Here is a 26,930-nt window from a genome sequence, read left to right as displayed (position 1 = left end):
CTGTCTCATATATCTTGCTCACCAGATGGTAGAGTTTTGTCAGGATTGGCTCCAAAGGCTTTCAGTAGTTCTAATGGAATGTTGTCTATTCCCGGGGCCTTGTTTCGACTCAGGTCTTTCAGTGCTCTGTCAGACTCTTCACCCAGAATCATATCTCCCATTTCATCTTCATCTACATCCTCTTCCATTTCCATAATACTGTCCTCAAGTACATCGCCCTTGTATAGACCCTCTATATACTCCTTCCACCTTTCTGCTTTCCCTTCTTTGCTTAGAACTGGGTTCCCATCTGAGCTCTTGATATTCATACAAGTGGTTCTCTTTTCTCCAAAGGTCTCTCTAATTTACCTGTAGGCGGTATCTATCTTACTCCTGGTGAGACAAGCCTCTACATCCTTACATTTGTTCTCTAGCCATCCCTGCTTAGCCATTTTGCACTTCCTGTCGATCTCATTTTTGAGACGTTTGTATTCCTTTTTGCCTGCTTCATTTACTGCATTTTTATATTTTCTCCATTCATCAATTAAGTTCAATATTTCTTTTGTTACCCAAGAATTTCTAGCAGCCCTCGTCATTTTACGTATTTTATCCTCTGCTTCCTTCACTACTTCATCCCTCAAAGCTACCCATTCTTCTTCTGCTGTATTTCTTTCCCCCATTCCTGTCAATTGTTCCCTTATGCTCTCCTGGAAACTCTGTACAACCTCTGGTTCTTTCAGTTTATCCAGGTCCCATCTTCTTAAATTCCCACCTTTTTGCAGTTTCTTCAGTTTTAATCTACAGTTCATGACCAATAGATTGTGGTCAGAGTCCACATCTGCCCCTGGAAATGCCTTACAATTTAAAATCTGGTTCCTAAATCTCTGTCTTACCATTATATAATCTATCCGAAACCTGTCAGTATCTCCAGGCTTCTTCCATGTATACAACCTTCTTTTATGATTCTTGAACCAAGTGTTAGCTATGATTAAGTTGTGCTCTGTGCAAAATTCTACCAGGCGACTTCCTCTTTCATTTCTTCCCCCAATCCATATTCACATACTACGTTTCCTTCTCTCCCTTTTCCTACTACCGAATTCCAGTCACCCATGACTATTAAATTTTCGTCTCCCTGCAGTATCTGAATAATATCTTTTATTTCATCATACGTTCCTTCAATTTCTTCGGCATCTGCAGAGCTAGTTGGCATATAAACTTGTACTACTGTGGTAGGCGTGGGCTTCGTGTCTATCTTGGCCACAATAATGCGTTCTCTATGCTGTTTGTAGTAGCTTACCCGCACTCCTATTTTTTATTCATTATGAAACCTACTCCTGCATTACCCCTATTTGATTTTGTATTTATAACCCTGTATTCACCTGACCAAAAGTCTTGTTCTTCCTGCCACCGAACATCACTAATTCCCACTATATCTGACTTCAATCTATCCATTTCCCTTTTTAAATTTTCTAACCTACCTGCCCGATTAAGGAATGTGACATTCCACACTCCGATCCGTAGAACGCCAGTTTTCTTTCTCCTGATAACGACATCCTCTTGAGTAGTCCCCGCCCGGAGATCCGAATGGGGGACTATTTTACCTCCGGAATATTTTACCCAAGAGGACGCTATCATCATTTAACCATACAGTAAAGCTGCATGCCCTCGGGAAAAATTACGGCCGTAGTTTCCCCTTGCTTTCCGCCGTTCGCAGTACCAGCACAGCAAGGCCGTTTTGATTATGTTACAAGGCCAGATCAGTCAACCCTCCAGACTGTTGCCCCTGCAACTACTGAAAAGGCTACTGCCCCTCTTCAACAACCACACGTTTGTCTGGCCTCTCAATAGATACCCCTCCGTTGTGGTTGCACCTACGGTACAACCATCTGTATCGCTGAGGCACGCAAGCCTCCCCACCAACGGCAAGGTCCATGGTTCATGGGGGGAGGAACTGAAGGATATCGATTAATTAATTAGACAATCAAACCGATACAGTGATGGGGTTGGGGGCTATTTGAATAACCTGAATACTGAAAGTAGCACAAGTGAGCTTCTTAATGCCAATTTTATTTCAATCAATCTAATTAATTAGTCAGTTAATTTAATATCAGAAGTGGTGCCAGGTTTCCGAGAGGGGGAGGGGAATGGGAGTGACATGGAAAACCACTTAACTGAACAATAGATTAATAGGATGGATTATCACCAGGGGTCATATTCCTGTTAGCAGAACAATAGGTTAACGACCTGTCAATCAAAAGAGAACAATATGTTTGCCTCTGAATGTGTTCTTGCCCTAATGTAAGCAACCGGCAATGTTGGGTGATGCCCTTGTTACCCCTCTATTACTTTCGTTCTCTACGGTTCTCTGTCTGAATTGTTCGAAACGTCGCACGAGTGTAGAATAAACATCAAATTAGAAGTATCTAAAAGGATATTTTTCTGTATAGAAGATGTAAATGATAACAGTTACACAACATTCCGGTGCCACAGTGGTGTAGCTGTAATTGAAACGAAGAAATTTATGTAAGAAACTTGCAGTCTATCTGATGTGCAGGCCGTGGAAATAACACAGTAATAAGGTTATTTACACTATGTAGACTCAGTAACCGAGCTATATATAACTGTAAAGTGCTGTGAATTCTCCTGGGGTACTCAGTTACATACAGTGTCAGTAATGTTCTAGACAGAAAAAAAAATGTTTGAATTCTGATACACTTTGATAGACTTTGCGACCGAACCGCTGAATCTTTCCATCAGTAAATGGGGTATGTTCTCCACTGACTCGGTTGTTTTAACCCCCTCCACTGACGGAATGACCCACTTCCCAATTCCGTATGTATAAAACCAATACGGACTTGTAGCTGTCACGCCTTTGCGCTTACTGCTACGTATTTTAACTGTAAATAGCTCAGTCCCAATGGTAAGAGGCAGTAGTGAATTCACGTGGTTAATATTTGAATCCAGCACAGCTGCCACAAGCTCAGCTCACTTTTACTCCACTCCTACCCTCGCCATTGCACCACATTAACTAGGTGCTACGTGGACCTTGCTAAATTCACTTGCGTATACATTTTTGACCGTTACTCGCCAGTATTTACCTAATGAATAGTATACTCCTAACCGGAAAATTTCCCTAAGAGCTGTGATGATTGAACGGGTTCGATCCACGGCCTACAGTGCCCTACAGTTCACACGGTAACACTGCCTACCTGACCCACTTAACTTGGTAGTGAGCTCATGTATCCAATCACCACTGCTAGCAGCAGTGGATAATCCTATCAGCACGACGAGAGCAGCAGACTTACCGTCGAATCCTCCTGAAAATACTTATAACTACGGTCGCCAGCTCTGAAGGAGCAAAAGAATAAATCAATTTTTGGGCTCGTTTCAAAGTGAAATGGCTTGAGTTGAATTTAAACTTAATTCTGAATATTACTATTTCTGATCATTCTAGATGATTCTACAAAGCAAATACTCTCTCAATTTCTGTGAGTTAGCTTGGTAATTACTACCAAGACAGGTTATGCAACTTCGGTTAACAAAATTCTATCCTTCAACTTATTTAATGATTTTGGATATTACTCTTTGGACCATTGATATAGAATTAGTTAAGTGACTTTACTTGAAAGGTTGCTCAGAAAAATTTTAAGTAACTGTAAATAGGCGACTCATTCTGGTGTGACCATTGCTCTTTTCAACATTCTTATACGCTAAAGTATTCTACAACCAAAAGAATTGTAAATGAAAGAGGCGATGGTGGCCTCAGTCTGATTTCACTATACTATGTTTGAGGTTACTACACTTTACAATGAACAACATGCGTAGTAATTTTACTCATTACTATATTCTGTCCTCTGCACTTGCATAAAAGAAAACTGGTATTCTACTTTTACATGTATACAAAGTTCGACTTAACAATTGCAAGCAGTCTTGCCTTGGGTAGACGTGTCGGTGCTGGTGGTGAGATGCCGGTGGCTAACGCAGCTCTTCACGCCTCATGCCCTTAATGGCGGCTGAAACTACGAGCTGTAGCACTCGTATAAGCTACTGCACGTCCGCCATAAAATCCGGGCGCAGGAACTCTTACAATCAGCCCCAGTGGCATAGAGGCGGCTTCAACAACCATTCGTCGCGTTTCACTCCAAAAACGGCGACGATATTCGCCTCTTCGCTGTTGCACAATCACTTTTGCGTGAGCACAGTTACGCACGTCCAATCACGTCAACACTCCCCAGGCCATTCCACTGTTCAGTCCCTGTGTCTCCAGCTACCTCTAGCTACGCTCGTATCACCAAGAGTGGGGGCGTTCCCCTACCACCTTTTTACCGAAATCATTTAGTATTTAAGAATATTTATATTTACTACCCTGGAGTCCATACCAGTCATAATAATTTACTACTAGCGCTTTACAACATTAAATTATACAGTAATAACTTATAATTACCAAGAAAAAGAATACATTTGACTCTGAGAGCTTAGTGCATTGTCTGACAGCGCTAATTCCCAGTTTCGCCAATAGATGGCATCAGGGTGCACTCCCTGGCAATCTCACACAAGCGCGCCCGTTTCAGACGCGCGGGCTCCAAATTACTGTCAGCCCACCATCATTTCAGTTCCGTTACACATGCCCCACTTCTTATTGAAGTATCTTACAGTGATAATTCAATAAGAAGTCTCTCCTATAATGAATCTGAAATGTTTGATAAGCTTTTTACCAAGGGTTTTCCCTTTCTTACTGATACACCTCGATACTTATATTACATATTTAAAATGAAACACCAATTCTTTCTCTCTTTCCTGCTAAACATTACATAAATGATTTACATATATTCTTTCCAATTTTCTTACTTCTAAACACAGTACACTTTAAACATCTTTTTTTTTTTTTTTAATACACTTCTTTTATTTCAGGCAAGTAAAACACACGTTATGCGCCTATTACTTTGTAGCCCGTCCTTTTCACTTTACCTCCTCACTTTTCTACCTCTTCCACAACACTTATTTACACATCTATTAAGGCTTTCTTAGAAGCTCAGTCTTTCCCAGTCCATTTAGTCTCTACTTAAACTAGAAGTTTCATTAGAATACTGCAATATATTTTAGTGAGCATTTACCTTTCACATAGAACAAAAGAAACACAACTATTTACATATTGGTTTACTTTAATATTTATTTATATATTTATTTTCAATCTGGTAGAATTCGTGGTTCATACCTTTTGAGATCCACTATGTTTCTTACTCCCAGGCGTTTGCCTGTTAATGGGTACTCTAAATAATAAGCATTCACATTGGGTATGGACACTATTTTAAATGGTCCATTATATATATATTTAAATTTGCTGATCTCGTTATTAATTTCACTTGACTTTTCATGTGTTTTTACAAGAACGAGATCACCTATTTTGAATTTGGGATTCCTTACTTTTTCGTCGTGACGACGAATTCTCGCATCTGCTTGTTTTCTCATCTTGTCTTTTACTAAGTTCTTTTTACTATCATAATCTAATTCAACTCTATTTGGAAATTCTAGTAGGTCTTCTACTAGACTTTTACTTCTTGCCTTTTTCAGGATTTCTTCTGGAGTAAATCCAGTGCTCTCGTTTGTTAATGAATTCATGATTTCTTCGAATTCACTCACATACATGCCCCACTTCTTGTGGTTACTATGGCAGTACGTCCTAAATAACCGACCTATCTCACGCATATATCTTTCTGCCGGATTGCTTGATGGGTGATAAGCTGAGATATGTACAACTTCTACCTGTTTCTCAGTTATCCCATCCTTCCACATTTTTGAGCAAAACTGAACACCATTATCTGATAGTATTCTCTTTGGCTTCCCTACTTTCACAAAATAATCATTTTATCATACACAGCTCTGGCAGTAGCTTTTCTCAAGGGATATAGCTTCATATACTTTGAGAAAAGTTCAACTGCTACGAATATGTACACAAAACCCCCCATGGTTTTCGGTAATGGTCCAAAGATATCTACTGCTACTATTTCTAATACTTCATCAGGTTTTATTGATTGCATGGGCCCTTGATTAGTTGCATTTGTTACTTTCGCCTTTTGGCATAGATCACAAGATCTTATCCTCTGTGCTACCCTTCGTGCCACGTTGTTAAAGGTAATGCATTCATCAAACTTATCGGTACACTTCCGTGCACCACAATGGCCATATGCCAAGTGAACATAATCTATCAGCACTTCAGTGTGTTGTTCCGGCCAACATACTCTCCACTTCCCTGGATTATTTAATCTTTGAAGATACAGTACACCTTTATGTATTTTATATGAAGCCCTTATGTTAGTTGCGTCCGGATTGTCAAACTTGACCTTTACCGACTTGAGTGCATCATCATCACTTTGATATCTTCGCATATTCCGACATATTTCCCTAATTTTTTCTCTTCCTTCCGCTTTTTTGAAGTAATTCACCTCAAAAACATCTTCCCTATTCTTTACACTTTCTAGTGTCTCACATCCTTCCGGTAATCTCGACAAAGCATCCGGTACTGCATGTTCTTTCCCTTTAACATACTTGATCTCTATGTCAAATTGTTGTAAAAACAGCGCCCATCTGGTCAACCTGTTATGTAACAATCTGCAGTCCTTCAAAAATATTAAAGCTTTGTGGTCTGTATGGACCACAGTCTTATGTCCCCATAAGAAAAGTTGAAATTTCCTAAAACCCCATACTATAGCTAAAGCCTCCTTCTCTGAAACTGTATAGTTTCTTTCGTACTTAGACATGGTTCTACTCGCAAATGCTATTTGTCTATGAGTTTTTTCCCCATCTATCATTACCTCCTGAAATATGGATACTCCCAATCCATAATCTGAACTATCTGTTGCCATGTGGAATGGTTCACACAGGTCAGGGTGCCATAACTTTATGTTTTTAGCCAAATTGTCTTTTAGCCAGTTGAATGCTGTTTCACATTCCTCAGTCCATATATACACACTGTTCTTCTTAAGTAGGTTGTTCAGATGTGGGCTATTGAACACTTGATAATCCACATACTTACGATAAAAGGAACAAAGTCCTATAAACGACTTTAGTTGTTTTTTATTCTTGGGAGCCGGACAATTTCTTATTGCTTTGACTTTGTTGGGATCCTTTTCAATTCCCTCTGGTGTTACTATGTGACCTAAAAACTTTATTTCTTTCTTCACAAATTCGCATTTTTTTCAGGTTCAGGGTCATTCCTCCTTTAATTAAAGCTTTGAACACCCTGTCGCATAACTCCATGTGCTCTTCCCATGTCCTTGTAGCAATTAACAAATCATCTACATAAACCGTGATTAGCGAACTAAGTTCACTCCCTAAAATTTTGTCTAAAGCCCGAATGAACACTGAAACGGAAGTATTTAGGCCAAATGGTACCACTGTGTAATGGTAGCATTTGCCATTGAATAAAAATGCCGTGTTCTTCCTAGACTCCTCACTTAATGGGATTTGCCAGTATCCTGCCGTTAGGTCTAAACTAGTCATGTACTTTACACCATTAAACTTCTGCAATAAATTATCTATGTTCTCTGGACGATCCAACTCCCTCTTCACTACTTTATTCAGAGTACGAGCATCTATCACTATTCTTACACTTCCATCCTTCTTACCTACTATCACCAATGGGTTATTATATGGGCTAGAACTCCGTTCAATGACCCCACATGAAACCATTTTATCTATTTCTTTTTGAACTGCTTCTTTCTTAGACAAGGGTACATTATATGGTGGTTTAAAGAAAGGTTCATGCTCCTCTACCTCCATGCAGTACTCATAATTTATCAGTCGTCCCGGTTTGTCCGAAAATACCTCCTGATTTTCTTTCAGAATTTGCCATAGATCCTCCCTTTGGGCATCAGATAGTCCTTCCGTTTTAACCACTACATTTCGAATGAGTGTCTCCTTATTTCCATCTTCAACTATCTGCCTCACCAGAAACCAATCGAATTTTTGACCTATTCCTGAATCATGATCATCTCTAAATTCTACCCATCTCAGCTGGTTCTCTTCCATTACTCTAGATGATTCAAATGGTATTTCTAATACCGCACTATCAACTTTACAAACTATTATCCCTTTGTCACAATCTATAATTACTTTTTGTTTTATTAACCAGTCAATGCCTAAAATGATCTCGGCACTGAGCTCTGGAACTACTAAAAATGCATTAGAAAATAGCTTGTTTTTTATCTTAAATTCCATCATCACTTGATGTTTAACAGGTTTACTACATTTCCCTGTCGCCCCTATCACTTTAACACCTGTTACTGGCATCATGACTACTCCTCGTTGCTCTTTAATCATCTCAAAAAATGCGTGCGAAATAGCACTTATTTGAGCACCCGTATCCAACAATACATATAAATCGTACCCACATACATTAATAGGTAGGATTGTTTGCATCCTATTGTCCTCTTTCATACTTTCTTTATCTTCCCATAATAAATCCTTTTCCACCGCCAAGTCTTGCCATATTATTTTTCCGGTTTTTATACTGACCATTCCATCCGGAGGTTTCTTTCTCCTTTTCATCCTAAATTCTTTCACCACTTTTTCCAATAGTCCTTCGTCTAGGCTCTTTAATGCCATCGCGTTCTCATTCGAATCTGTCATGCCTGAACTCGCGGTTGCGGAATCGGAAACTTCCTCTATTTCTTTTTCTCCCTGGATGATTTCTGATGATTCTGACGATAATTCCTCCTCCTTAGAAATATGACCTTCTTCGGGTTCAAATAATTCTCGCAAATTATAATCCATTTCAATACTTTCCCTTTGTTGGATAGTGCATTCGCCACTCTTACTTTCATTATTTTCCCCTACTAATGGAATTCCAGTCTCACTAAACTCATTTGCTTCAGTACTACAGGGATCACAACACTCTTTCTCTTGGTTAGATACACTTTCTCTAATTTCTTTAAAAGAATCTTCATCACAGTCATGTACTCTTGCTGTCACTAGGTACACATCATAATCGGTATGGCTCTCTAACACTGTCATATTCGGGTCCAAATTAATCACTTGAGTGGAAGATCTTTCTAATTGTGCTGGCTGGCTTTTGAGCTGATGCATATATTCTGCATACGAGGTAATTTCTGAATCGGCATGCGTCTCTGCACTATGCCCCTTTTTCTTATCCACCCTTTCCTCTTTAATTACTTCTCGATGCGATTCGTCGACTATTCGTACGAACCTTTTACCATAAGTCACATCACTCCTCCCTTGCCCCTGCCTCTCTGCACAGTTGCGATCCCTACCGACAAACAACGCCTCCTCTGACTCTTCCTTCATCAATTCGTCACTCTGACCTCGAATTGTACTTATTTCATTCACGTGAGCCTTCACATCCGACCGATATTCTTTTCCTACTTCATTTCCCTTAATAATTCCTCCCTGCTCTCTCTCCTCTGTTTGTATCCCTGCATTATACTTCGCAAAGTTTCGTTTATGTAACTGCTCTTCAGGCGAACGACGCACTATCCTACTATAGTACTGCCTACTCCGATCTTCCCTATATTTGGGCCATTTCTTTCTTTCCGCGCGCGTTAGGCCCTTGACCTGCGCGGTATTTAGTTTTCCTGATTTTGATAATGCATCCTGTTTCCCTGATAGTGTCCTCTGCCTCGCTGAGAGTTACCCTCTTGACCTCTTCCTCTCATCATGTTAATTTGCGGTTCATTCCTACCACCTTTTACTATTCCATTCTGATTTCTGAAACCTCGAAGCTCTCTAGTTTCACGCCACCTATCTTCATTCTCGATTTTTTCTAAAAATTCATCGAATGTTCGATGAGTGCCTCCTACATAACGCTTTGAATCGTCAGGTAGCTTTTTCCACAACTCCCACACTATCTCCGATTCTGATCTACGATCTTTAAGATACTCCAAACGCTTGAACCATCCTTCACAGTATTCTTTCATGAGCCCACGCCCATGTTCTGGCATTCTGGCGACAACGAATTCTCTCCACAACCTATCTCTCTGTTGTGTGCTCCAGAATTCCTCAAGGAACTTTTCTTTGAAGTCTGTAAACTTCAAATTGTCGATATCCAATTTCAATCCCCAACGTTTAGCATGACCTGCTAAAGCGTCTATTACTAAATTAATTTTTTCTTTATCCGACATGTCTGTTGGTAAGACACGTTCACAATTTTTTATAAAATCCATTGGATGCCATCCACCTTGTTTCTTTTGAGGATCGTATTTTTCCTCCCTACTCAGTATTTCCGATTTTTGCATTACCAATGTGATACCACTACAGTTAAGAAACGTCTGATTCTGAACTTGCTGACTTAATAATTTTATCTCATTACGCAGTGTATTTTCCTGCTCCTGCACACATGCATCAAAACTCAACATGGTATTGCGCAGTGTTTCAATATCAGCTGCCGTTTCTTTAACAATCTCTTTCTTTAGAACTGGTACTATCACCTGTAATTTACTTTCAATTATCGGTTCTAATTTTTCACTAACCAAAGGTTCCACTGATTTCTCTATTCTCTGAATTTCGGTATCAAATCTTTTCTCTATTTCTGTGACTTTTCTCTGAACATTTGTTATTTCAGCCCTAATGCTATTTACTGATTTGTTTACCTCTGTGATACGTTGGCTTTGCGTATTCAAAATATCTAAATTGGCTTTTATTTTACCAGATAGGTTTTCATCCAATTGGGATATATGACTAGCCATTTCTGCTTTCAAACTAGCATTCCCTTCTTGAATTTGCGCCATCATCCTATTTAACAAACTTGTTAATTCCATATCCTCTCCCTTGTGACTTGCATCCACAGATACATTGGGTTCACTTTTCACTACCTTTGGTTTCACTTCCCGTTCCTCCTGTCTTATGGGTGTGGATTCATCTATAAGATTTTCCAACCCTACAACAGTATCTATGGTCCCTAATTCTGGGTCTGACCTTGTAATGTTTTCGTCTTGCTTGTTACTATTCGACTCCATCTTATGCTGCTGTATTTCGTTCCTAATAGAAATGTTTATTAAACCAAGTATTACTTGTTTAACTCCTACTATTGGACTTTCTTTTGCTGCTTTACAGGTTGTCGTCTTGAACTTACCCTTTGTGGTATATTTGTCTACAACAGAATTTTAAATTTAAAATTTTCTTGAAACTACAAGTTTATATAAAACACTTTTATTGCAGCCATTATTCTACAAACTTGGTTAGTCCTGTCACGGTCGCCACATGCGACCGAACCGCTGAATCTTTCCATCAGTAAATGGGGTATGTTCTCCACTGACTCGGTTGTTTTAACCCCCTCCACTGACGGAATGACCCACTTCCCAATTCTGTATGTATAAAACCAATACGGACTTGTAGCTGTCACGCCTTTGCGCTTACTGCTACGTATTTTAACTGTAAATAGCTCAGTCCCAATGGTAAGAGGCAGTAGTGAATTCACGTAGTTAATATTTGAATCCAGCACAGCTGCCACAAGCTCAGCTCACTTTTACTCCACTCCTACCCTCGCCATTGCACCACATTAACTAGGTGCTACGTGGACCTTGCTAAATTCACTTGCGTATACATTTTTGACCATTACTCGCCAGTATTTACCTAATGAATAGTACACTCCTAACCGGACTATTTCCCTAAGAGCTGTGATGATTGAACGGGTTCGATCCACGGCCTACAGTGCCCTACAGTTCACACGGTAACACTGCCTACCTGACCCACTTAACTTGGTAGTGAGCTCATGTATCCAATCACCACTGCTAGCAGCAGTGGATAATCCTATCAGCACGACGAGAGCAGCAGACTTACCGTCGAATCCTCCTGAAAATACTTGTAACTACGGTCGCCAGCTCTGAAGGAGCAAAAGAATAAATCAATTTTTGGGCTCGTTTCAAAGTGAAATGGCTTGAGTTGAATTTAAACTTAATTCTGAATATTACTATTTCTGATCATTCTAGATGATTCTACAAAGCAAATACTCTCTCAATTTCTGTGAGTTGGCTTGGTAATTACTACCAAGACAGGTCATGCAACTTCGGTTAACAAAATTCTATCCTTCAACTTAATTAATGATTTTGGATATTACTCTTTGGACCATTGATATAGAATTAGTTAAGTGACTTTACTTGAAAGGTTGCTCAGAAAAATTTTAAGTAACTGTAAATAGGCGACTCATTCTGGTGTGACCATTGCTCTTTTCAACATTCTTATACGCTAAAGTATTCTACAACCAAAAGAATTGTGAATGAAAGAGGCGATGGTGGCCTCAGTCTGATTTCACTATACTATGTTTGAGGTTACTACACTTTACAATGAACAACATGCGTAGTAATTTTACTCATTACTATATTCTGTCCTCTGCACTTGCATAAAAGAAAACTGGTATTCTCCTTTTACATGTATACAAAGTTCGACTTACCAATTGGAAGCAGTCTTGCCTTGGGTAGACGTGTCGGTGCTGGTGGTGAGATGCCGGTGGCTAACGCAGCTCTTCACGCCTCATGCCCTTAATGGCGGCTGAAACTACGAGCTGTAGCACTCGTATAAGCTACTGCACGTCCGCCATAAAATCCGGGCGCAGGAACTCTTACAATCAGCCCCAGTGGCATAGAGGCGGCTTCAACAACCATTCGTCGCGTTTCACTCCAAAAACGGCGACGATATTCGCCTCTTCGCTGTTGCACAATCACTTTTGCGTGAGCACAGTTACGCACGTCCAATCACGTCAACACTCCCCAGGCCATTCCACTGTTCAGTCCCTGTGTCTCCAGCTACCTCTAGCTACACTCGTATCACCAAGAGTGGGGGCGTTCCCCTACCACCTTTTTACCGAAATCATTTAGTATTTAAGAATATTTATATTTACTACCCTGGAGTCCATACCAGTCATAATAATTTACTACTAGCGCTTTACAACATTAAATTATACGGTAATAACTTATAATTACCAAGAAAAAGAATACATTTGACTCTGAGAGCTTAGTGCATTGTCTGACAGCGCTAATTCCCAGTTTCGCCAATAGATGGCATCAGGGTGCACTCCCTGGCAGTCTCACACAAGCGCGCCCGTTTCAGACGCGCGGGCTCCAAATTACTGTCAGCCCACCATCATTTCAGTTCCGTTACAACTTCATATTAGTAATGTTTAGTAGCGTTGTGCTACCTCAATGTATTTTCTCACTGCAGTCTTCTGCACTAATGTTGATAAGTGTGTAGACACACTGAATATGGAGGAGATGCACTGAGTAGGGCTTCTTAAAAAGTTGCTTTGGTCAATCAGAGTCGCGAGGAATGAGATCATGTCGATTTAGCGTCCTCGTGGCGTGTGTGCTTGGCGCCACTCAACAGATAACAGGGAGCGATGGAAGAACGAGCTTACCCGACTGCGTGCTAGTGCGAGATTTAAAAGTGCCGTCTCTCTTGTAGCAGTGAGTAACGAATGGCTCACCGGCTGCAGTCGACGAAGTTACCGCCGATAACACTCTATGAACCTGAGAAACATTCTCAAAATTGCCTACAAAAACTATCTAAGCTACAGGGATTTTGGCTACATTCATTCTTGAATATTAAAAATCCGTCATCCTTGCACATACAGAACGTAAAATCGACATTTGTACCGGGTGGAGCAAATAAAAGTGGCATCGAGAACAGATTTCCATGGTAGAAGGAAACACAGAATGTAACTAATGTAACTGAAATAGCCGACTCAGCCGCTGGCATAACACAGGGAGAGAGCTTTGAAAATCTCACGGGAAGCACATGTGATGTAGCTAAGGTGGGTGAGGCAAATTTGACATTGTTTTCCGTCTTCATAGACCGCAAGCATCCTACATCAAATTTCTCTACACCACTATGATAAGTTGTAAACAGTTACCGTTTCGCTCTCTAAGCAGGGCGATTCAGCTGTTCCTACCATTGGGTTCTCTGCAACCCGCAACGCCTTCAAATATTATGCCCAAGATTTTGATATTCTCTCGCTCGCTACATGCAAACTGTTACACCTACAGAGCAATCATCAGTATCTCTTTGTAGGATATTTTATTTGTTTAACTTTTGTGCTGGGATATGTTTCGCTAGAGGCCGTAGTTTTCCAAATATTCAAGTAAAGTGTACAAAAGTTCCCTTCAAAAGCGTTTTCGTTGAATAATTCGCAAACCGTGGCATCTATCTAAAATGTACCCCAGTACAAAATTTAAGTACATTAAATTTCATTCAATGTCTGCCCCCTTATCTGAGTGGTCAGTGTATCTGACTGCCATGCAATGGGACCAGATTCGATTCCTGGCCGGGTTGGAGACTTTCTCTTCTCGAGGGCAGCATGTTATGTTGTCCCCGCTATCATTTCATCATCATCGATACGTAAGTCGCCCAAAGTGGCACAAACTGGAAGTACTTGCAGCTTAGCGTCCGAATTTCCCCAGGTATGTATTCCTGGCCATCAATTCAATATGATAATTTCATTTATTCCATTAAAAAAAGTCCTGTTCATTTTTTCTGTAAGATCAAAAGTTTGTTAGTAGCGAGCGAGACAATATTAAAATCTCGCTCGTAGTTTTTGAAGGTGTTGTGGATTCTTTAACTCCTGTCGGTAGGGGAAGCTGAATCACCCTGTATATTAACGGCTGAAAAAATAAAAATTTGTAGCCTTATGTAGTGGCTTGACTTACGGAACCGCCACAACCGTCACGTATTCACTTTACTCTATGTGTCTAGCACTACTTTACTTAGTTACTTTACATGTGGCAAGGGCCTTATCGACCATACGCCTGCTGTATGAACCTCTTCCACTTCTGCCTGTCCAATGCGCTTTTTGTCCAGTTGCTGCTGGTAAAACAGATGCCAGACTGAGATTCATTGGAAGAATCCTAACGAAATGCAATCCGAAAACAAAGGAAGTACAGTTACAGTACGCTTGTTCGCCCACTGCTTGAATACTGCTCAGCAGTGTGGGATCCGTACCAGATAGGGTTGATAGAAAAGATAGAGAAGATCCAACGGAGAGCAGCGCGCTTCGTTACAGGATCATTTAGTAATCGCGAAAGCGTTACGGAGATGATAGATAAACTCCAGGGGAAGACTCTGCAGGAGAGACGCTCAGGAGCTCGGTACGGGCTTTTGTTGAAGTTTCGAGAACATACCTTCACCGAAGAGTCAAGCAGTATATTGCTCCCTCCTATGTATATCTCGCGAAACCAGGAGGATAAAATCAGAGAGATTAGAGCCCACACAGAAGCATACCGACAATCCTTCTTTCCACGAACAATACGAGACTGGAATAGAAGGGAGAACCGATAGAGGTACTCAAGCTACCCTCCGCCACAGACCGTCAGGTGGCTTGCGGAGTATGGATGTAGATGTAGATGTAGATGTTCATCCTCATTTTGTCCTCCCGAATGTTATCTCGCCATCAGATTCTGGGTCTCCCTCTTCTTCTCGTTCCTTCTATTGTTCTGCTGAATGCCATTCTAGGTAGTCTATTCTCTGTCATTCTTGCTATATGGCCTGCCCAATTCGACCTTCTCCTCTTGAGCACTTCAACGATGTTACGGTGTTTGTACAGCCCTCTTAATTCTTCATTTCTTCTTATTCTCCATTCCATGTTATTTTCGTTGTATACAGGTCCAAAAATTTTCCTTAGTACTTTTCTTTCGAATATTAACAGTTTTTCTTCATCTTTCTTTCTAAATATTAATGTTTCACATCCATATAACATCACAGGTATAATGGTCGATTGATATCAGCGGATTTTGAAGTTACTGCTAAGTGATCTTTTTCTTAGAATTTTGATGCAACTAAAAAGTGTCCTGTTTGCTGTTGATAAACGGGCATCTGTTTCTATATCTGCTCTGTTGTTATTACTAAAAATACTTCCTAGGTACTTGAAGTGCTCAAAAGTCCTGAAATTGAATCATTCTACAGTCAGAGGTGCATCTTTTCTGGTTTTCTTACTTATGGGCAGGTATTCTGTCTTTTCTTCATTAACATGTAATCCTGTTTTCTCAGCAGTTTTGTAGTAATTTTGCATCATCCTGATTAACTCTCTTTTGGAACTACTTATTAGTGCTACATCATCTGCATAGGCAAGTCTTGTAATGTTCACATCCTGTAGCTGGATCCCTTGTGGACTGGTTTTAGAAAATTCTCTATCAATCTTCTCTAGGACAAGGTTAAATGAAATAGGTGAAATGGCATCCCCTTGTCTCAGTCCAGTGTAGACATTAAAATCTTCAGTTTCTCCTGCCGGTGTCTTTACGCGACATAAAATTTCATCGCTACACATTTTAACTAATGGGATTAATTTTGATGGTATTTTAAATTGCTTCATTATATTTAGGAGTGTCTGTCGGTGTATGCTATCATAGGCCTTTTTAAAGTCTACGAATAATATGTGGACATCTACATTGAATTCCCACGCCTTCTCAGTTACTTGTCTTAGGGTGAATAAATGATCTAATGTAGATCCGTTTCTGCGGAAACCGCATTGTTAGTCCCCAATCAGTTCTGTTATTGGTATCAGCCTGTTTAATAGGCAGCTTGATAAGATTTTGTAGGTGACATCCAGTAAGGCAATTCCTCTGTAGTTATCACAATCTAGTGGATCATTCTTCTTAAATACGGGGCACACAATTGCAGTTTTCCAATCTGCAGGAATGGTTTCCGTCTCCCAAATTGTTTCTATTAACGCCTTTATTTCTAATTCCAGTTGTGGGCCTCCATTCTTTAATAACTGAGCGTATGTCTTGTCCTCGCCACAAGCCTTGTTATTCTTTAATTTCCTTATTGCTTGCTGTATTTCATTTACTGGTGGGGTAGTAACTGTATCAGCTGTATCAATTGTATCAGGTTCTTCCAATTTAAAGTAAGAGTGAGGGTCATTGAGGTTGAGAAGTTGTGAAAAGTATGTCTTCCATGTGTTTTTTATATCACTTCTGTTGGTCGATGTTTTCCCATACTGATCTTTTATAAACTGTTCCCTTTTATTGAATTTACTAAAGGATATTTTTATATTTTGATACATCTGCTTTGTCCTGTGATGTTGGAAATCATCCTCTGCTTCTCTGATCACATTTTTATAGTATTCCCTTTTCTCTTGTCTTAGGATTCTTTGCGTTTCTTGGCGGAGTTTACAGTATCTTTCCTTCAATGTCATATTGTCCCTTTCTTTAATCCATGCATTCCTCGCATTTCTTCTTACCAGCAGTTTTTCTTGACACTTTGCGTTAAAACAAATTTATTAGGTCGTTTTCTTTCACTATGATTTTGGAGGCCCCGGGAGTAGACACCATTCCATTAGAACTACTGACGGCCTTGGGAGAGCCAGTCCTGACAAAACTCTACCATCTGGTGAGCAAGATGTATGATACAGGCGAAATACCCTCAGACTTCAAGAAGAATATAATAATTCCAATTCCAAAGAAAGCAGGTGTTGACATGTGTGAAAATTACCGAACTATCAGTTTAATAAGTCATGGCTGCAAAATACTAACGCGAATTCTTTACAGACGATAAACAAATTAAGAGCCTACGAAATATCAGACGACCTGTGTGGCTGGATTGAAGAGTTTTTAGCAAAAAGAACACAGCATGTTGTTATCAATGGAGAGACGTCTACAGACGTTAAAGTAACCTCTGGCGTGCCACAGGGGAGTGCTATGGGACCATTGCTTTTCACAATATACACTCCTGGAAATGGAAAAAAGAACACATTGACACCGGTGTGTCAGACCCACCATACTTGCTCCGGACACTGCGAGAGGGCTGTACAAGCAATGATCACACGCACGGCACAGCGGACACACCAGGAACCGCGGTGTTGGCCGTCGAATGGCGCTAGCTGCGCAGCATTTGTGCACCGCCGCCGTCAGTGTCAGCCAGTTTGCCGTGGCATACGGAGCTCCATCGCAGTCTTTAACACTGGTAGCATGCCGCGACAGCGTGGACGTGAACCGTATGTGCAGTTGACGGACTTTGAGCGAGGGCGTATAGTGGGCATGTGGGAGGCTGGGTGGACGTACCGCCGAATTGCTCAACACGTGGGGCGTGAGGTCTCCACAGTACATCGATGTTGTCGCCAGTGGTCGGCGGAATGTGCACGTGCCCGTCGACCTGGGACCGGACCGCAGCGACGCACGGATGCACGCCAAGACCGTAGGATCCTACGCAGTGCCGTAGGGGACCGCACCGCCACTTCCCAGCAAATTAGGGACACTGTTGCTCCTGGGGTATCGGCGAGGACCATTCGCAACCGTCTCCATGAAGCTGGGCTACGGTCCCGCACACCGTTAGGCCGTCTTCCGCTCACGCCCCAACATCGTGCAGCCCGCCTCCAGTGGTGTCGCGACAGGCGTGAATGAAGGCACGAATGGAGATGTGTCGTCTTCAGCGATGAGAGTCGCTTCTGCCTTGGTGCCAATGATGGTCGTATGCGTGTTTGGCGCCGTGCAGGTGAGCGCCACAATCAGGACTGCATACGACCGAGGCACACAGGGCCAACACCCGGCATCATGGTGTGGGGAGCGATCTCCTACACTGGCCGTACACCACTGGTGATCGTCGAGGGGACACTGAATAGTGCACGGTACATCCAAACCGTCATCGAACCCATCGTTCTACCATTCCTAGACCGGCAAGGGAACTTGCTGTTCCAACAGGACAATGCACGTCCGCATGTATCCCGTGCCACCCAACGTGCTCTAGAAGGTGTAAGTCAACTACCCTGGCCAGCAAGATCTCCAGATCTGTCCCCCATTGAGCATGTTTGGGACTGGATGAAGCGTCGTCTCACGCGGTCTGCACGTCCAGCACGAACGCTGGTCCAACTGAGGCGCCAGGTGGAAATGGCATGGCAAGCCGTTCCACAGGACTACATCCAGCATCTCTACGATCGTCTCCATGGGAGAATAGCAGCCTGCATTGCTGCGAAAGGTGGATACACACTGTACTAGTGCCGACATTGTGCATGCTCTGTTGCCTGTGTCTATGTGCCTGTGGTTCTGTCAGTGTGATCATGTGATGTATCTGACCCCAGGAATGTGTCAATAAAGTTTCCCCTTCCTGGGACAATGAATTCACGGTGTTCTTATTTCAATTTCCAGGAGTGTATATAAATGACCTAGTAGATAGTGTCGGAAGTTCCATGCGGCTTTTCGCGGATGATGCTGTAGTATACAGAGAAGTTGCAGCATTAGAAAATTGTAGCGAAATGCAGGAAGATCTGCAGCGGATAGACACTTGGTGCAGGGATTAGCAACTGACCCTTAACATAGACAAATGTAATGTATTGCGAATACATAGAAAGAAGGATCCTTCATTGTATGATTATATGATAGCGGAACAAACACTGGTAGCAGTTACTTCTGTAAAATATCTGAGAGTATTCGTGCGGAACGATTTGAAGTGGAATGATCATATAAAATTAATTGTTGGTAAGGCGGGTACCAGGTTGAGATTCATGGGGCGAGTCCTTAGAAAATGTAGTCCATCAGCAAAGGAGGTGTCTTAGAAAACACTCTTTCGACCTATACTTGAGTATTGCTCATCAGTGTGGGATCCGTACCAGATCGGGCTGACGGAGGAGATAGAAGAGATCCAAATAAGAGCGGCGCGTTTCGTCACAGGGTTATTTGGTACCTGTGATAGCGTTACGGAGATGTTGAGCAAACTCAAGTGGCAGACTCTGCAAGAGAGGCGCTCTGAATCGCGGTGTAGCTTGCTCGCCATGTTTCGAGAGGGTGAGTTTCTGGATGAGGTATCGAATATATTGTTTCCCCCTACTTATACCTCCCGAGGAGATCACGAATGTAAATTAGAGAGATTCGAGCGCGCACGGAGGCTTTCAGACAGTCGTTCTTCCCGCGAACCATACGCGACTGGAACAGAAAAGGGAGGTAATGACAGTGGCACGTCAAATGCCCTCCGACACACACCGTTGGGTGGCTTGCGGAGTATAAATTTAGATGTAGATGTAGATGTAGAAAAACTAGTAGAAGCCGACCTAGTGGAAGATTAGTTTGGATTCCGTAGAAATATTATAACACGTGAGACAATACTGACCCTACGACTTATCTTAGAAGCTAGATTAAGGAAAGGCAAACCTACGTTTCTAGCATTTGTAGACTTATAGAAAGCTTTTGACACTGTTGACTGGAAAACTTTCTTTCAAATTCTGAAGGTGGCAGGGATAAAATACAGGGAGCGAGAGACTATTTACAATTTGTACAGAAAGCAGATGACAGTTATAAGAGTCGAGGGACATGAAAGGGAAGCAGTAGTTGGGAAGGGAGTGAGACAGGGTTGTAGCCTTTCTCCGATGTTATTCAATCTGTATATTGAGCAAACAGTGAAGGAAACAAAAGAAAAATCCCGAGTAGGTATTAAAATCCATGGAGAAGAAATAAAAAGTTTAAGGTTCGCCGATGACATTGTAATTCTGTCAGAGACAGCAAAGGACGTGGAAGAGCACATGAACGGAATGAATAGTGTCTTGAAAGGAGGATATAAGATGAACATCAACAAAAGCAAAACGAGGATAATGGAATGTAGTCGAATTAAGTCGAGTGATGCTGAGGGTATTAGATTAGGAAATGAGACACTTAAAGTAGTAAAGGAGTTTTGCTATTTGGGGAGCAAAATAACTGATGATGGTCGAAGTAGAGAGGATATAAAATGTAGACTGGCAATGGCAAGGAAAGCGTTTCTGAAGAAGAGAAATTTGTTAACATCGAGTATAGATGTAAGTGTCAGGAAGTCGTTTCTGAAAGTATTTGTATGGAGTGTAGCCATGTTTGGAAGTGAAACATGGACGATAATTAGTTTAGACGAGAAGAGAATAGAAGCTTTCGAAATGTCGTGCTACAGAAGAATGCTGAAGATTAGATGGGTAGATCACATAACTAATTAGGAGGTGTTGAATAGGATTGGGGAGAAGAGAAGTTTGTGGCACAACTTGACTAGAAGAAGGGATCGGTTGGTAGGATATGTTCTGAGGCATCAAGGGATCACCAATTTAGTATTGGAGGGTAATGTAGAGGGTAAAAATCGTAGAGGGAGACCAAGAGATGAATACACCAAGCAGATTCAGAAGGATGTAGGTTGCAGTAGGTACTGGGAGATGAAGAAGCTTGCACAGGATAGAGTAGCATGGAGAGCTGCATCAAACCAGTCCCAGGACTGAAGACCGCAACAACAACAACATGATTTTGGAAGCTGCTTGTTGAATACAGCCCTTCAGGTGTCTCCATCTGCTTTCGACACTACTACGGTAATTAAAATTTTGGGCCCACGTGCTTAGAGCGAGTGGAATAATAAGCTTGTACGAAAATCAGTGTTTACGATATACAAGCCGATCACGTTTGCGATTAGCAGCCGATAGTACGGCGGCGGCGGGCAGCGAGCGTCAGCGCGTGGGACAGTGCAGGGTGGCGGGCAGTATTGTGACAGCTGCCAACAGGTTATCGAGCGGGCCGTGACAGCAGCGGTCCTCGCGCTAGCCGCACGGCGCGCGCGGCAAACCCGCCCACAATTACTGTCGCCGAAAATACTTTTCCCCGCTGCCTTAATTACTCGGGCCCCGAGCGCGCGGCCGCTTGGTCTCGTTTGGGTTTGTCGGTGGGCCGGCGCGGGCGGGGCGACAGAGGTAGCAGGCGCCAGCTGACATGGAAGTGAAAATTACAGTTTTCCTGTTCCATTGAGGGGGTAATTTGAGCGGCGGCCAGCGGTCAGGGCGCCTTGGTGCCCGCGGGCTCGTGTGTGAGGAGACTCATTTCCGCTCACAAATGGAGTCGCCCCACCCCCCACCCTCCCCCCTCTTCCCGCTAATCGCTTCCCACGCTGCTGCGTCGCAAATATCCGCCCCCGCCGAGCAGCGGCGCCACGCCGAAACCTCGGCGCACCCACCGCCCCTCCGCAGCAGCTCCCTGCGCTCACCCCCCCCCCTCCTCCCCCTCCCCACTCCATCCTACGCGCAATTTTCGAATTTCAGAGTTGGAGATATTCGGCTGTTGGTGAAATCGATTCTGGGACGCTTCCGGGTTAAATATGCGCTCTCCGCCGTTCGCTGCCAACTCTCAGCGTAAGCGCGGGCGCGCGCGCGCGCGCGCGCGCGCGCGTGTGTGTGTGTGTGTGTCTGATCGGGGGCGTTCGGCGGTTTGGGGTGGTGTAGGAGGAGCTCCGGGGTTTGCGGATGCGTGGTAAGTACCCTGGGCAGAGAGCTACACGTGTCCTCTTCTCCCCTCGGCAGGTAGTCGACACGTGCTGCTTTTTCCATTAGTCGTGAAGTACACGTCCACTACGTGATTACGCCGAAAAATTTCGTTCGATCCTTCTTTCTGGTAACTGCGTCCATGCGCCTGTTAGACGACTGCGTGCCACAGACTACGCAGAAATATGACACATACTGTCAGTGTCTTTGATTCGATTTAGCCTCTTGCTGCCGCCAACGCTTTGTACTTGCATATGGAACAATAGATCAGTGGCTTAGTGAATAACGTCGGAAACATCAAGAGACTATTCTCGGATGACGCTGTAATATATTGAGAGGTCACAACGCTATAAAATTTGTTAGGAAATGGAGGAAGATTAACGCTTGGTTCATGGCCAGATTGTTCTCATAAACAGACGGAAGGCCCACTATTGTATGACTACACGATTGTAGAGCAATAATTCGAAGCAGTCATATCCATTAAATGCCTGAAAGCATGCAAAAGGATCGATTGCAAGTGGAACGAGCAGATAAAGCTAATAGCAGGAAAGACAGATGTCCAATGAGTTTGACTGGAAGAACCCTCAAGAAAGAAATCGTCTTCCGACCGTGCCCCAAACAACGCTCTTCGTTCTTAGTTCCGTGCCACGTAGTATTGACGGAAGAAACAGAGAAAATCCAGGGAAGGACAGTACATTTGCAACATGTTTCTTTAGTAACCGCGACAGGGTCACATAGACGCTCATATATCACCAGAGACAGCTGCTGAAAGAGAGGAGTTCTGTAACAACGTGTAGGGTACTATCAAAACTCGGAGAGCGCACATTTTAGTAGAGAAGTTTACCTGTTTATTCATTCCTCTTATGTACATTTCGCAGAAACTCCATTAACGTAAAATTACGCAACCTGTTATATAAGTAGTAGTCAAACGAATGCGAGACAGATGGAAAAAAGTAAGTAAACTGCTCATTATTTCAAGAGTAAACGCCACAACTGTTCATATGTTTGTGAGAGAAGACGGTCAGGGCCTTCATGGAGAAATGTTAACGATTACCTACGGATGCCGCCTCTGGATCACAGGACCCAAGGCTCGATTCCCGGCCGGTTCGGTGATTTTCTCCGCCCAGAGACTGGATGTTTGTGTTGTCCTCATCATTTCTTCATCATCCGGGAACATGGCGAGAGTGGACAGTGAAAAGAATGGGAGCTTGTACGGGCGCTGATACCCACGCAACTGAGTGCTCCACAAATCAAAATCATCATCGTCATCGTTACCTACGGAACCAAGGGGCGCACCTCTTCGCCCTAAGCTAATCGACGATCATGAATGTCTTTCTTCGGGGCTCCAAAAGTATGGTAACCACATGGGGAGAAATCGGCAGTCTATGGAGGATGTGTAAGGGTCTCCTAGTGAAACCTGTGCAGCGTACTCGAAACAACCTTGACCCTGGGTGAGCGGGCATTAACCTACGACATAATGATATCTTCCGTCAACAGTCCTGGACGATTGGACTTAATACCGCGCTTCAGTTTTTGCAAAGTGTCCACTTACAGCTATGCACTGATTGCGGCGCTGTGCTCCAGAATGTCAGTGGGGAGCGGGCCCTTTCAGTCAAAGACTTTCCCGATGCTAGCGAGCCTGTTGTTTCGACTACGCTGCAGAAGTTCCACTGGAAGCTATTACACATTCACCACATGGTTCCGATCTCTCCAGATGCGACTGCCGTGTTCTTACAGCCCTGATGAAATACATTCATGGACGTCGATTTGCTTCGGACGAAGATGTGCATGCCTGCATCCTATCATGGTACTGTAAGAAATAACATATATATTATGTATAGTGAAGAGCTGAAGAAACTGGTACACCTGCCTAATATCGTGTAGGGCCCCGCCAGCACGCAGAAGTGCCACAAAATGACGTGGCAGGGACTCGACTAATGTCTCAAGTAGTGCTGGAGGGAAATGACACCATGAATCCTTCAGAACTGTCCATAAATCCGTAAGAGGAAGAGGGGGTGAAGATCTCTTCTGAACAGCACGTTACAAGGCATCCCAGATATGCTCAATAATGTTCGTGCCTGGGGAGTTTGGTGGCTAGTGGAGGTGTTTAAACTCAGTAGAGTGATCCTGGAGCCACTTTGTAGCAATTCTGGACGTGTGGGATGTCGCACTGTCCACCTGGAATTGGCCAAGTCCGTCGGAATTCACAACGGACCTGAATGGATGCAGGTGATTAAACAGTATGCTGACGTACGTGTCACCTGTCAGAGTCGTATCTAGAAGTATCAGTGGTCGCATATCACTCCAACTGCATACGTTTCACACCATTAAAGAGCCTCCACCAGCTTGAACAGTCCTCTCCTGACATGCAGGTTCCATGGATACATGACATTGTCTCCATACCCGTACACGTCCATCCACTCTATACAATTTGAAACAAGACTCATCAGATCAGGAAACATGTTTCCAGTCATCAACAGTCCAATGTCGGTGTTGACGGACCCATGCGAGGCGTAAAGCTTTGTGTTGAGTAGTCATCAAGCGTACACGAAAGGGCCTTCGGCTCCGAAAGCCCATATCGATGATTTTAGGGTGTAAGGTCCGCCAGGTATGCAAAACACCGGTTTTTCTGAGTAGCCAAATATGTTTCAGCACCACTGTGCCATCATCAGTGGGTTTCCGTTTTATTTATTCTGTAAGGTGAACATTTTTTAAAATTATTACAAAATTATCAGGATGTTTATTTCAAACAATAATTCGTTTTTTTTGTTAATACCTTTACACTTGGTGTTCATAATTTTTCCAGATCAATTGCATATTATTTACTACAGGTAGCTTGTCATGATGTTGTTGATAAATTTTGCTGGGAGTTAACCTATCATCTAGAATGTAATTTAGTTTGTCGCAACAAACAGTCGTGTTTTTCGTTCTAGCTTTATTAAAATACACCCATATTTCGGCTAAATAAACTTTCCAGCAATATACTAATACAGAGTTCCTGGCTTTGATTCCCATTAACCACCTAGAATTAGCTTATGGTGGAAAGCTATGGATCAGCTCTGTCACTCTAGCGTAGATGAAAAACTGATGGAAGAAAGAAAACATATGCAAGCTGCCCGAGGGGCACCCTGTCTAAAGGTTCGTATCGCATTAAGAACCGGAAAGACCTTCCACGACCAATGTCTTAGAATCGATTGTGCGATGCTTCTGACACGATTCCATACATTAGTGTAGGCACTGTGTACGATTCAGTCCATAACGACAGTTAGAGGGAGAAGAAGGCACAATCCTAGTACAATAGGAAAATTCCCGGCATTCGTGTGACGCCAGATGGCTTCCATACATCCACTTGGGTACAGGCAACGTCAGTAGATACACCACTGACGCCACTAGAAAGAAGCGAGCTGTAAAGTTATCTGATTATCATGGAAATCATGTTATGTAAACTCTCAACCTTAATATGAAAGTAATCAAATGTATGAAAGGTATTTTGTGCTACGAATTGTAGTAATATGTTGTTACCTGAAAACTTTTAACTGCGCTAAGAAAGTAGTCTATGAAAGTTCTCCACTGGAAATCATAAACGATGATAATGAAACTGCTCTATGAAATTATACACTTCCTGAACGGTATGAAAATATTTAATACTGTAAATTACGCTCAGAAACTGTTCTAACCAAAAAATGAACCTCGCTCTGTAGCGCTAACGAATATTTTGCGCAACAGAGAAGTGTAATCTGTTCAGCGGAGCAATTCGTGGTTTCATTCTGCAGAGCAATTTTTGGTCTCATTCTGCGGAGAACTTCCACTTTCAGCTGAAAGAAAAGGCATTCCCATTGCTGCTTGTGGTAGCTGGAGCGTAATCTTTTACCAGCAGGTATGACTGTGAGCGTCGGGACTACCTAGAATAAGTACGAAAGATTTTTAGTTGACCTTGTCCTGATTACTATACTGGAAGGAACGTTAGCAAGAATAATGGGACTCCAACATGCAACAAATTGCGTAATAATGCTTAATAAAAACCACCTCAGTTGTATTATTACACATTTATTTGTGTTACGATCGGTTCCGTTCGCTGATCATCTTTAGGAACTAGGTTAAAGCTACAGCATCTTAACGAATGGAATTTTGCAACTCACTTTGACAACAGCCTCCTACTAAATTCTCAGCTGTAGCCGTGACATAGACTGTCTGGTTGTCGTATTTTACGTTAAAGACAAAGCAACGTAAGTACAGAACTGATATTAAAGTCTGCACAGTTAATCGAAACTAATGCAAAGTAGAACTCAACAAAAGTTAACAATTAGGCAGAATAGCGTGGGAACACTTGACCGTGCTTACACCAAACTACTTCGTCATTTCACGGCTGTTACAGTGCGTTAACAACTACAAAGTATAGTGGCACGATAAGTATATTAAATATATCAGGACAATAATTAAGATCATAAGTCATTAATAACGTAATTACAAAAGATGCATTGTATTCGAAAAATGTAAAACAGCTAAAGAAATAAATGGTGGTTATTGTATGCTGTTAATAACATTACAAGCGAGCTGCGTTAATGCTCGAGAACATACACCAGTAGCTACACAAAGCTGTATTATTGTCAAGTTGATAACACCATACGACACGTTAAACAATACTGAAGTAAGTACATATAATAGAACATTTTTGTGGGATATCACTCTATGGTGAGTCGATATCATAATGCTGAACCTTGTGGTTAAGGCTTGATTTCTGTTGAATATGCAGCCCTTTAATAAGAGA

The sequence above is a fragment of the Schistocerca cancellata genome, chromosome 2 (genome assembly GCF_023864275.1).
Source record: "Schistocerca cancellata isolate TAMUIC-IGC-003103 chromosome 2, iqSchCanc2.1, whole genome shotgun sequence".
In the NCBI taxonomy this organism is placed as follows: domain Eukaryota; kingdom Metazoa; phylum Arthropoda; class Insecta; order Orthoptera; family Acrididae; genus Schistocerca; species Schistocerca cancellata.
Note: the sequence above shows the minus strand (reverse complement) of the source record.